Source organism: Gymnogyps californianus, chromosome 1 (assembly GCF_018139145.2).
Source record: "Gymnogyps californianus isolate 813 chromosome 1, ASM1813914v2, whole genome shotgun sequence".
NCBI lineage: Eukaryota > Metazoa > Chordata > Aves > Accipitriformes > Cathartidae > Gymnogyps > Gymnogyps californianus.
In genome coordinates, this window is record NC_059471.1 from 55760986 (window position 1) to 55775084 (window position 14099).

Consider the following 14099-nt stretch of genomic DNA (forward strand, 5'->3'; position numbering starts at 1 on the left):
GCTGGATGTAGCCACAAAGATGATGGAAAGCTTTGCAGCAATCCCCTGTTTATAATCCTAAGCATGGTAAGAAAAAGGAGAGTGGAAGACTGCTGGTCTATTTGCCACCTTCCTTCTTCATCTTCGGTCCTGCACCAGATCCCCTGGTTCTTTAGTCTCCCTCTCTTATAGGCACCACCAATAGAACCAATCCTGAAAACTCTCCTCAAGTCTAGGCAGTCATCATGCACATTGCATTGTCAGCTAATATCTTGTAACACCCATTTTCTTGGCTATCAGTGCTTAATGCACTTAGTGCTCCACTTATAACTGTCCTGCTAAGCTCTTTTACACAGACCATGACATCGCTCAACTCCTACATTCTTAAGACTAAGCATGAGACTAAGTGCGACTCAGTCTTTGAGAGAGCACAGCTCACTACTCCCATTTTCTTCTTTCTGGAACTGGAAACAGGACCTCTGCCAGTCCCTGCGGAACCCCTGACGAACCCCCCCAGCTGGGCTTCCTTCCTGCCAGCAAGAAGTATATCAATACTGCCAGACCCAGTCCAAAGGCTTTTTTCAAGTCTTTTGGGGTTTTGGGGGGTTGGGGGTTTTTTGGTAACAGAAATTTACCGAACCATACCATTCTCTACAGTCGACCATTTTGGGCACTACTTTTCAGTAAAACAAGAAAATGTTGGCACACATGTATTACTGTTCAGTGCCTGTGGAAGGAGAAGAAGGATACTTTGTAACCTGCTTTACTGAGCCCCTTCAAAAACTACATTTTTCTCAGGTCTGCAGGGCCACCCAAAGGACTGGGAAAAGGATCATTGAGATGATCAACAATGCACAGGTGAATGTGGGTGAATCTTTTCCACTAGAGTTTCATACTAAGATGTGATGCCACTAGTCATTGCTTAAGGGAGTAGAACAATGACAAGACAAAAAGCAGATTCAGAAAGTGATTTTTTATGTACTATTCTTTTGCAAATTTGTTAGAGTTAGTTCTGGGAGTTTCTGTTGAGATTTAGCAAAAGCATTTGCTGTGTGACATATTCCTCCTCATTGCACACAGAGGAAAAATTGCAAAGTCGTGTATTGTCTTTCAGTGGAATGAACAAGCTTGTGACAATGATGAGGATTTAACAGAATGCTGAGATCATGCATCTTTTACCAAATAATAGGATGCATCTCTCCTCTGATTTTTGTGAATAAAGAGGAAAATGGGAATGAGATAACAGGAATGCCTAGGAGGTTGAACACATATCAAGTATTTGTTACAGTTACTTGTTCCTAGAAAGTCATCTTCTTATGAATGAAAAGTATATTATGTACAATTTAGTTATCCACTGGAAACAATAGTGAGATACTTTTTTTTTTTAAATAAAAGGAACTATATAGTCTTTATTTTGAAATCTCTAAACCTAATTTCAGAAATAGGGCAATACTGTAGTACAAGAACTTCAGTAAGATATTTTATTTATTTATTTATTGTGTGTGCTCTGACATAATGCTTAGATCAAAAGGATTAAATAAGAGGCAAAATACTTGAAAAAAAGGTGAATGTATTTTTAGTTCTAAACTGAAAGTAAAGCAGAATTCATAGTAACACTAGACTGCAAGTACAAAGAGAACTCATCTTTCTAGAACAAAACTGAAAATTAACAGTATATTTCCACAGTAATTGTTATAGAGTAGATTGACAGATGACATTAAGGTAAAATAGTAAAATTGAATATATACCTAAATACCAGACATCCAGAAAGTATGTAAAAATAATCATAAAACATAGAAGTACACAGTTTAGTTACAAACCATGGAGTTATTTTTATATATTTTTTTTTATATATATATGTATGTACATATACGTACATATGTGTACTATAAGACTTTAAGAATGCTGAATGTATAATAATGTACTGTTCTTAGATTTATTATGAACTATAAGTTTTGAAGTCAAAAGACAAATTAATTTGCAATACCCTGTAGTTATGGAAACATTCTGAAAGATTAAGAAGCGGAAGCAAAATATTTTTAAGCCTTTTTTTTAAATACATTTTAAAAATTATTTTAAAAATGAAGACAAAAGAGTTTACATAAAATGTGATTTCAGCTTTTTGTTAAATTATCCATGTTTTCATATCAGACCTTACCAAAAGGAAACCCCAAAAAAGCGGAGACATTTGGAAGGTCCTGTTTGTTATTTGTCCTCTAGACACATCTCAGTACAAGTTTCACAGGTGTTTTGCATGCTTTGTAGAACAAGAAGATATGATCTCACCAGAAGATTTTACATTAAATTCTAGAAATCACAGTATCAAAAGGAGCAATAGACAGTGAGAAAGGGATACTCTGTAGTTCATTTTAAAAACAAGATCTTCCCACTTTTTTTTTTTTCCTTTGTACCATACACCGTAAGTGAGCATTTGGAAGGAATGTGAACTCTGAAAAAGTAATGTGTTGGTTAACAAATAAGAGAGAGAATTAGCAGGAGAAGGTAAGAAGGTCTAAATCTAGGAGGTGGAAACATAGTGTAGAGTGGAGCAAACTAGATTGTAGAGCACAGTAAATCAGATTAAATAGAGTGGTAAAGTATTGAAAGCTAATGATTACAGTCTGTATTTGAGCAGTCATTAAATCTTGAGATGTAAAATAATACAAAATTGGGATCAAAAGGATTTCAATAGTAGAGATGAGATCAAAATGCACTGAAAAACCCCCCCATATTACAATATTCCAAAGTTCTAACTATTTTTACTGTTAAATACGACTAATGGAAAAGGTTTATAACAACATGAATTTGTGGAATTTTGGTAGATAAGGTCTTCAGATTCTTAAATTAATAGAGACACAAAATATTGTTTCATTGATACTTGTGAAGGAGACAGAATATTTTTCACCGATGCTACAACCATGTATGTAGAGTATGTACAATTACATGTAGAATTCTTGCATAACAAAGCTATGCATTTTAAATTTGGCTCAGACTGTAATTCATTATTATTTCAGCTTTGATTCATCTTGTATACAGTACCTTATCATATAGAAACAGCATATGTCATAAATAAGTCTCTCAGTGGGAAAACACCAGGGATCTTCCTGTAATGTTTATTTTAAGGAGACTAAAATAAATGGTTCTCCTGGGTAAATTAGATCAGTATATTTTCACAGATGAGTTCAAGTGTACAATCAAGTAATAGGTACAGTTAAGAATATCACATATGAAAATAAGCAGATGCATGATAATCTAGTCATCTGTTTCCAAGAGAAAAATATTATTTATTTACATAATATCTAAAATTGGATTAGAAGATCTTTTGGATTATTGTGGTTTAGGAGAAGTAGAATCCTTGGGTGATCCAAGAGGCCAATAACGGGAGAACATGATGCCACTATCTGTAGGGCTCTCCATGAAATCCAGTCCAGGTTAGCAGTGGTTAGGAATGTAAATTTATGTAAAAGGAAAATGAAATTTAACCTTCATTTCTTGAACTGTAATATAAAACATGTTTCTTTAGGAGCTCTTACAAAATGAGTGAAAGGTCTGCCCTTTTATTCACAGATGATTGAGAGTCATGACCCACCTAACCTTTCCTCTGAGCCCGGCAGTAACCACTCTTTTGACCTTTGTGGAGTACTACATTGCTATGGAGCAAGTAATGTGGCCTGGTAAGAGGAGATCTGTAGAGAAAAGCGTTTGTTTTGCAGGACCAGCACTATACATATTTGAGGGGGTTTAGGGCAGTCTAGCTCCAGTCTGGTTCCGTGGACTGAATGACAATTAACTGTTGGAGTGCATTAGATGCACTCCTGGAGTGTCTCCTCCAGTTCAATCTCATCCAAGTGAACTAAAGCCGAGTAAAAGGGGATGACTGGAAAATTCCCTTCAAAAGTACATTCTGGGTTTGGGGGGAAAAAAAAAAAAGCTAATGGTAATCGATCCCTCAGGTATCTACAGTATCATCTCATGTTTCATCTCACAGTGAAAGAGTGAGAGGAAAAACTGCAGTCTAATGGAAATATACTCGAAGTCAGAACTTTTCTGCTAACCCTTAAGTGGAAGGGGTAGGAAGACTGTCCAATTTCTGACAAAACCTAATTGTAAAAATGGACAGACCTGAATGAAAGGAAGTCTTCCCAATGCATTTTGTGATACAAGCACCATGTTTTCTAGACACACTTGCCTTTATAGTAATCTTGATGGACTGAAATAGGGCTGGGTGTAACAAGGAGATCAGCTGGGTAGAGAGAAATAAATGAATACAAACAGAATTTTTTCCACTTTTAGACTGGTCAGTTTTATCACAGAATCATAGAATGGTTGAGGTTGGAAGGGACCTCTGGTGGTCATCTTGTCCAACCCCCCTACTCAAGCAGGGCCACCTAGAACCAGTTGCCCAGGACCATGTCCAGACAGCTTTTGAGTATCGCCAAGGATGGAGACTCCACAATGTCCCTGGGCAACCTGTGCCAGTGCTTGATCACCTTCACAGTGAAAAAGTGTTTCCTGATGTTCAGAGGGAACCGCCTGTGTTTTCAGTTTGTGCCCATCGCCTCTTGACCTGTCACTGGGCACCACTGAAAAGACCCTGGCTCCCTCTTCTTTACACTCTCCCTTCGGATATATGTACATATAGATGAGATCCTCCTGAGCGTCCTCTTCTCTGGGCTGAACAGTCCCATGTCTCAGCCTTTTCTCATAGGAGAGATGCTCCAGTCCCTTCATCATCTTCAGGGCCCTTCACTGCAGTCTCTCCAGTATGTCCATGTCTCTCTTGTATTGGGGAGCCCAGAACTGGACCCAGCACTCCAGGTGTGACCTCACCAGCACTAAGTAGAGGGGAAAGATCACCTCCCTCAACCTGCTGGCAACACTCCTCCTAATGCAGCCCTAGATACTGTTAGCCTTCTTTGTGGCCAGGGCACATTCCTGGCTCATGTTCAACTTGTTGTCCACCTGTTGTGGTTTAACCCCAGCCAGCAGCTAAGCGCCACGCAGCCGCTCGCTCACTCCCCCCCACCCCTGGGATGGGGGAGAGAATTGGAAAAAAACCCCTCGTGGGTTGAGATGAAGACAGTTTAATGGGACAGAAAGGAATGAAAAATAATGATAATGATAATAATAATATGACAATAGTAATACTAAAAGAATTAGACTATACAAAACAAGTGGTGCACAATGCAATTGCTCACCACTCGTTGACCGATGCCCAGTTAGTTCCTGAACAGCGATCCGCCCCTCCCAGCCAGCTCCCCCAGTTTATATACTGGGCATGATGTCATATGGTATGGAATATCTCCTTGGTCAGTTTGGGTCAGCTGTCCTGATGGTGTCCCCTCCCAACTTCTTGTGCCCCTCCAGCTTTCTTGCTGGCTGGGCATGAGAAGCTGAAAAATGCTTGACTTAGTATGAACACTACTTAGCAACAACTGAAAACATCAGTGTGTTATCAACATTATTTTCCTACTAAATCCAAAACACTGCACTATACCAGTTACTAGGAAGAAAATTAACTCTGTCCTATCCGAAACCAGGACACCACCAGAACCCCTGGGTCCTTTTTTGCAAAGCTACTTTCCAGCTGGTCAGCCCCAAGAATATACTGGTGCATGTGATTGTTCCTCCCCAGGTGCAGGATTTTGGATTTCCCCTTGTTGAACTTCATGATTTTCTGTCGACGCATTGTTCCAGGCTGTCGAGGTCCTTCTGGATGGCAACACAACCCTCTGGTGTATCAGTCACTCATCCCAATTTTGCATTATCAGCAAACTCGCTGAGGGTACACTCTGCCCCATCATCTAGCTCATTAACGAAGATGTTGAACAAGATTGGACCCAGTATTGACTCCTTGGGTACACAGCTAGTTACTGGCCTACCATGATCACTACCCTCTGGACCCGTCTTTCAGCCAGTTTTCAGTCCACCTCACTGTATGCTCATCCAGGCTGTGCTATGTCAGCTTGTCTGTGAGATCTTATGGGAGACAGTATCAAAAGCCTTACTGAAGTCAAGGCAGAGAATATCCACAGCTCTCCCTTCATCTACAAAGCCAGTAACTTCATCATAGAAGGTTATCAGGTTGGTCAAACATGATTTTCCCTTGTTGAATCCATGCTGACTACTCCTGATGATTTTCTTGTCCTTCATATGCCTGGAAATGATTTCCGGGATTAGTTGTTCCATCACCTTCCCAGGGATCAAGGTGGGGCTTACCAGCCTCATAATTTTTACTGACTTCGTTGCTCTGTTTGAGATAGGAAAGTAGTGAATTTACTGAACCTTTTTTTTTTTTTACCGTTGAATGATGGACAAGAACCCAGTAAAGAACTTTGGAGACTTGATATAATCAGAAACTGAAGTACAGGCATCCAGATTTCCAGGCACTTATATAACTGCCAGATTTTTGTTGAGGTGCACTTCTCAGGAATAGTAGCAAGTATATCATAGGTAATGCTGAATAAGTTAATTGTCTTAATACATATGCCTAGTGAACAGAATTCCATTAAAAAAAAGGTGCCAGGGTGAAGAATCCATCATTTTGTGAACTGACTTAGCATATTGAGTTAGTATTAAATATTACTTTCTAAGCAGGTTTTTAAGGGGAGCTAAATTTGGAATTAAAATGGTATTCTGTGATTAGGTTTAGGACCCACTGTAGAGTGATATATATATAAAAAAAAAAGGCATTATTGGTATGTCAGCCCTCTTTCCCATTTTACTTATTACTCTTGTAGATAACTGTTAGTCTTTAAAAGTAGGTCTCCAAATTTTCCAGCATTATACTTTTCAAGTACGCTGTTTAGTTTAAATAAAGTAAAAATCACCAGGATGGTAAAATTGAACTTTTCTTGTCTCTAAACCAGATAATATAAAACTAGCTGGGAGAAAATGCTTCGTATCATACAGCTCACCGATGCCCAATAACGTATAGGATATATTCTGAGTTTATTGAGTTAGGTGATAAAACTTGTAAGTCATTGCAACAGAGGGAATATTTTTATTCATCTTGTTTGAATCTGATCAGCAGAATATCTGCCAGATATTGAAAGAATTGTTTTTAAAATAGCAGAAATAAAACACTGTCTAATCCTTAAGGTGCTGTAAAAAGAGTTCTGAATGCATCTGTAAATGTTCTGGACACATAATACAAAGGGGATTACTTTTTTCTACAGCGTAATAAAAAAGCAAAAAGAAATAGAATGAAATGAGGAAGAAACAGGTGAGGTAATAAAATGAAGACACACAAAATTATTTTCTTATCTGTGGGGAAAGCACTGGAACCCCAAAGAATAGCAGTATTATTGTGTAACAACAGTGCATTTTGATTCCACGTCTATTTTATATATGCGTTTTCAAAAATAGAATCTACTTCAAAATGCTCTCCTTTGGTAATCTGTGATTTTTAATACTGTTTTAAATATGTTGGTAAATGAGGAAGGGCTTACCGAGGATGTGTTTTATTACCTGAAAGTTATGTATTTGCTGCAACTTATTACTGTTAAACGTAGTTTTTCGAAACCAAGTAAATAATCAACTTTAAAAAATAAAAACATTAGTGAGGGAAAAAGCGAATGAAATTTAATAGAATACAGTGTGCATAATCTCTAACTTTTTAGTATTTTTAGTATTTTCTTAATAATGTAGCAAGTATGTTTAAGTCAGTCATTCCTTTTTTGTACCGGTGAAAAGTTCTGATAAGAATCCATCAGAATATGAAATTAAATACAATAATATATTGACTTTTTAAAACTGTTGTCTATCCAGCTTTATAAAATGAAATCTTTGCTTATACATATCTAGAATTTTTTTTTTTTTTTTTAAAAGCACAATTTGAGCTTAGTAGGTGAAAGTAATGAGAGGAAAATTGCCTTATAGTGTTTTCCTGGGTTTGAAGTCTCTTCGGATAGACTACTCAATAATAAAAAATGAAATAGTGCATGCACAGTTTTTTCTTCTGCGGACTAAATCTTCCCCATTTCTTTTGCTAGTGTGTTTCTCATATTTATAATTATTTTCTGTTAATAAGCTTCCATTTTATGCTGTCTGAGTTTTTCTGTTAAAAACTCATATTATGCTTTTGTTGAACAAATTAAATATCATTCATATTACAGCCACATGAAGTTTTGCAGAAAGAATCAAAAAGCTCCATATGCAGAAATGATGTTTGGTACTTAGAAATTATAAATCAGAATTGGAAAATTCCTAAATTTGATAGCAGATGATTTTGTGAACATTTATCAAATAGCAAATTTTTTGAACATTAAGTAATCTTTCTTCTATATCTTAAGTTTATAGACAGAACTTTGTGCCAAATTTATTTCTGTATAGTTTCACTCTAGAAATACTATGAATTTGACTTCATATTTCCTAACAGATGATTAACAGATGAATAGATTCTGACTAGCTCTGCTACTTTTGTTGTTTCACTCTTTCATGTAAAGCAATTTCAGCTTTCTTTCAGATCGATCTTACTGTTATTAAGGACAGAGATGAGACTACCCTGAAAGATTATATCAGAACCTTTTCAACATGGGGAAGATCAAGATTCTGATTTAAACTTTGTAACTTGGGCATATTTTTACTCAAGTGTGAATTTATTGATATAATATATACAAAAATGAGTTTCATGTCACATTGCCCCCTATAAATTCAAGTGCTTACAGCACAACATCAGAACTGCAAACTTTTGGTTCCAGAGCATTAGAAGAAGTTCTGTGAAAAAAAAAGTCTTCTAAAAAAGAAGCATTTCTGCAAACTCAGTGTCTGAGTCTAGCAAAATACTAATTAAAAGTACTAAAAGATCTCTGGGCTAGAGGCTATATTCTGCCCTCTGTCTACAGAGAGGACATAGCTGATACTGATACTGTGATACAAATAATAAAATTAACAGTTGGCCAGCTTTGCAAAAGCTTTTTTTTTTTTTTCCCGAATGCTCAAGTAAAATGCATGCAGTGGTACTCAAAAGCACACTGAAACACCTGTTATGAATGAAGGGGAAAGCTGAATGTTGAATGCTTTTTGTTATGGATATAATACTTAATTAATAATCTCAAGGACAGGCAGCCAGTCTCAACTACTTGTAGCCTCCCTGTAAAAACAATGAGAAGAATGGACAAATCTTGGGAGAGGATGAATTGGTCTCTGAATTGTCTCTCTCTTGTTATTGGGGAGCTTATGACCGAAACTTTGTACAAATAGAGCTGAGTTCATTAGTTTTATTCAAGTACCTAACAAATAGCAGGTACTTAACACATTGAAAATGACTTACAGGGAATGATTTCTCTGATGCCCGTATTATCAGGCTTTTTTCTATTTAGTGCTTGTTGCATTTGTGTTGTCTTAACAAGCAACTGGGAGTAAATACTGCTTTGTTCTCAGTGGACACTTAAAGTACCCCCAATCTGTATGTTCAGAAGTTCTCCATCAGAAATATCTCAACAATATTCCATTCAAAACAGGCCAGGAAATTTACCTTATCTGTCCTCAACACAACAAGATGCTATGCAAGAAGTGAGAAAGGTGTCGTAGTAGGTAGGATCCCATAACTCAGATGGACCCAGCTGGGGGTTGTTGACTTACTACTCTTGCAGTTCATGGTGTTACACAGAATAAATACTATTTTTTGCAATTGGTTAGTTACAGAAATATACCAAAATTATTGTAACAAAAAGTGTTGCACCACACAATTGTACAAAGCTAAGCTGAAGCTAAAACAAGTTGGGCAATAGTCATCTTTAGTTGTTCTCCAAGCAGACCAAGAATATCCCACACAAAGCCCAGGAAGTCTTGAGGGCTGCTAGCAGTGAGAAGACTGCATTTTGAGCCCATAAGGCTGCAGAGGCTGACATTATCAGAAAGCTGAGTTACATTTTGTACTTGGCTTCTGACTCTGAAGTCAGAGCAATGGAAAAAGTGACATTACATTTTTCCCACTGTTTAATAACTTGCAATTTTTATCTTTAAAACTATGCTACATTTCTTAACTTTTTGAAGTAAAAAATCATACAAAACACTGTTTAAAATTTCTTCTCTGTTGTGTATCTCCTATAAGATTTTACATATAAAAAGTAATGAATAGATTTTATTTTTGTAAACTCTACTTTTTGGCTTATCTATGAAGAAGTGAAGGAGAATATATTTGTTTATTTCAGTAAAATGATGGTCTGGTAGTAAACTCCTTTCTCTTCCCATCTCCCCCTCCATCTGATGAAAAGGGCAGAGTGTTGAAATAGCACTCAGACATCTCTTGCCAATTGATGCTTTACTAACATTTTGATCAATATGTCTGCCTCTTCATCCCAGGAGCCATAGAAGGTAGGAAATTGCTAATTGGTGATGCTGTTCAGAAGATCACATGAAATTCTCTGCCACAGGAAAATAAGCACTTTTTATTTCACTACTGCTGTGAGATTTGCTTGAGATTTGCCTTCTCACACTAAACTGCAAAAGACTTTTTTTTGTTTATTTCTGTTTGCAGATAGAAGTTTTTTCATGCGATTGTCCTTGTTTTCTATTGTTTGATACAAGGAAAAGCTTGTTTCTCTGGTAGCTCTGCTGTGTGATAAGCTGGGCACTTTTCTGACACTGAAGCTCCATGGATACACATTAATCCATAGATCTTAATTTACAGGCATTTCCCTGGAAGTGCTGTTGATGTTTATTTGTTATTGATACAACATAACTGCTTTAGTTATAAACAACTAATGTCGTAGGTGCTCAAGTGCTGCACATATTCATTGCAGTTATTTCCTTCTCCTAGATCTCAAATTTTCCTTTAACAATATTTTTCGTACATAAGCCCTAAGTAGACTAATATTTAATTACTGCACTGTATTCAACACAAACTTCACTTTTTAAAATTAAATTTGGGGATATCTTGTGACCTGAAATATTGCCATGAAAATTAGATTATGTGATTGCATAAAACAATGAATTAATTATAATGAAATATTAACATATATCAAAATCCAGTTAAAGCCTTACTGTTCCTTAATTTCAGATCATATTTCAGCAGACTTTAAATGACATTTCTGAGATTTCCTTAAAATCAACTCTGAAAATGAAAATTGAAAAACAACCTGCCCAATTTTATCTTTGTTTGTACGGACATAATCAGATTATCAGATGATCTGAATACTTTGTTGTTACTGAGTTAAAAAAAGACTTTACTGTGTTGAAGAAATTGATTCAGTTACTTCTCCAGTGCTTACCAATAACTCTGTCTCAGCGCATAACAGTTACAATTCAGGTCTGAACCAGAAACACTGGGCCAAGTCTAGATCTCTTTTACTGTGCAAGTAATGCAGGGGCTTCAGTAGGCTTGGTAAAATCAATAGAAATTGACCTTTACATGAAAATGCTTTTCCCAGATTCCTATGTGCAGAGTGGATCAGACCAGGGAATCTAGTATGAAAATTTAACTTTCATTAATGTTATGGATGTTGTCCCTCTTTACATTGCCATGTGGTCTAGCTTCTAGATGGATGCCACACTACATGGATGTTGTCCCTCTTTACATTGCCATGTGGTCTAGCTTCTAGATGGATGCCACACTACATAAGCTTCAACTGAATTTTTTTGCCTAGCTATGTTTCTCTTGGACAGAGTGGTTCTCCATAGCCCCCACACAAATATTGACTTCATACTCTCTCATCTTGTCTAGATATTTTCTTAAGTATGACAGTTACACATATAGCATTTAATCTAATTTTTTACTTTTGATTTTTTGTTCTACTGCCTGGAATTAGAAATAGATAGTAAATCTTTCATTAACTAGAACGATTTTCCATGAATAAAGAGCCCCGATTATATAAAAGTATACAATTTTGAGATTTCCTTTTGCATTACACTCAGCTGACCATTTGAAGAAATTAGATTAGCTAATGTGAGTTAAACAAGGAATCAGTCTTGGTTATGTTAACTTACTGGGCAGATGGGTTTTTTGTTGTTTTTTTTTTGAAACTGTGCCCTGAAGAATCAAAAGAAAGTTAGTTCAGATTTCTTAGAGATTGAGTTGTGATGGGCGGTGTTTTAATGACAGTCTTTGTCTTCAGAAATCTAGTACAGAAGGTGTTCACATGGACAACCTTTTAATATTCAGGTCCCAGTTCAAGATAATACTAAACTGGGACTTGAATACTGAGCGTGCGTATGTGTAAAATTAAGCATTTACTTAAATATGAGTCATACAATGAAAAGCCTTAGATGCCTACACCTATGCCTACACCTATGCCTATGCCTACACCTAGACCTAAACCCAGACCTATTTTACCCTAGAAAATTACATGACAGGTTCATTTTTCACTGTTCTATTTAAAAATTATAATAAAGGGGAACTGATTTAATGTTCCTTAAATAACTGAAAGGTAACATCCGTGTAGGTATTAATTGATGCAAATTCCTTGGAATACTGCACCACTGATGCTGCTTACTTTTCCTCGAAGCCAAAGGAGAAAAGCACAGATTGTTACTGACTTGGGGAAGAAGAAAATTGATCCATGCCAAGAACATTTTACTATTGGTACTTGTTAGATGTCAGCTGTGCATTCTGGCAGATGAAGCAATCCCTTAGGTGTTAAGTTCATACCAGTATGATTTTGTATACCCTTATTTCAAAATTCCTTGGAGATCATAATTGGTTTTAGTATTTTCATATCATGAATCACCACCTCAGAACTGAGCCACCGAAAGTATTAGTGGCTTTGTTTACAGAGCAAACCTGGATGGCTGGTTTAGAACAGATGGTTAAATTTGGACATAAATCCCATCCTGTGCTGCTCAGGTATTTCAGCATGTTCTTCCTTGAGTTATGTTGTACTCTTACACTTGGATGTCAATGGGTAGAATTCCTTTCATTGTCTGTTTCATTCCTTTCACAGTCATATAGGCTTGCTCTGTAGTCATAGGGAAGAAATAGACCCTTTCAGAGGATGATTCCTCCCAACTATTTTTCACATTTGTCTTCAGATGGGATTAATCACCCTCTGGAGGTGTTTCTCTGTCTTTCTATAAAAGAAAAAAGCCAAATGATAGGTTTAAAGTAGGTTACTAATTCTTCAGCGTCTAAATATATTTGTAATTAATTCCAATGAAGGTGAAATAGGCCTGGACAAGGGTCAGTATCTAAAATCTGTATGCAACCTTGCTGTTACCTGTAGATGGAAAGATTACTTTGGCCACCACATAACAGGTGGGAGTCAAAATGGACTCACAGACTATATTCTGAAAAAAAATGTTAAAAAAATTAATATCTATCAATAAATGTTTTATTTAGAGTTCTGGTAACGATTAAAACATATAACTTTTGCCAACTTCAGGTGAAAAGATAAAGATGGCATCTTTCTGTTAAGATCTGACTATAAAATCCGTGCTAAGAAGCAGAAAGTTTTGTTTTCAAAAATATTATATTTAGTTGCAAATTATATTGTGTCACAGATACTTATAACAATACTGTCTGATTCCTTTTGATTTCCAATTTCAACTTGTCACAACAGTTTTATACCAGTCTTAAAAATTTACAGTCACCAGTTATTTGTTGAGACAAGTCAAAAAATAGCAAAAGCTGTAGTTTCATGACCCAGACCTCTTCATTGCTGCATTTATATGCCTTTGAGTATTTATTTTATGCACACTGCTTTTGGGACAACTTCTCCTGTAAATTGCATGTTTATTTTTTATCATGTACTTTTAAATTGAAATAAGAATGCTTATATCGTGACAGTTCTCTATGTAGCAGTGAGAATATTGAAACATGTAAATACACTTTTAAAATACACAATTAAATCTAGCTATGTTGTTATACTGAATATATATTTATCATATTTACAAATGACATTTTGCAAAAAACTCAAGTTCACTAACCCAGGTAGTTTTGCCAAGTGATCATTAATCACATTTGCAATAGAAGCACATCTGAAAGCTTTGTCACAAAACTAAGCTGTGAGATAGATGGTGAGCTGGAATCACACTGCCACCTTCACCGGGAAATTAAGATGCAAAACCGTGACATTTATAAATAAAGAATAAAGAATTATTTAATTTAAAATAATTCCTGGAGGTTGAGAGAGTGCTTACCAAGGAAACAAACGTGAAAGGCACACGGAAGGAACAGAAAT

At 36.2% G+C, this 14099-nt stretch overlaps 1 protein-coding gene across 1 annotated transcript in view; it reads left to right on the forward strand.

Moving 5' to 3' along the window:
* GPC5 (glypican 5) overlaps window positions 1-14099 on the forward strand; it is a 771517-nt gene that overhangs the window by 530776 nt on the left and 226642 nt on the right.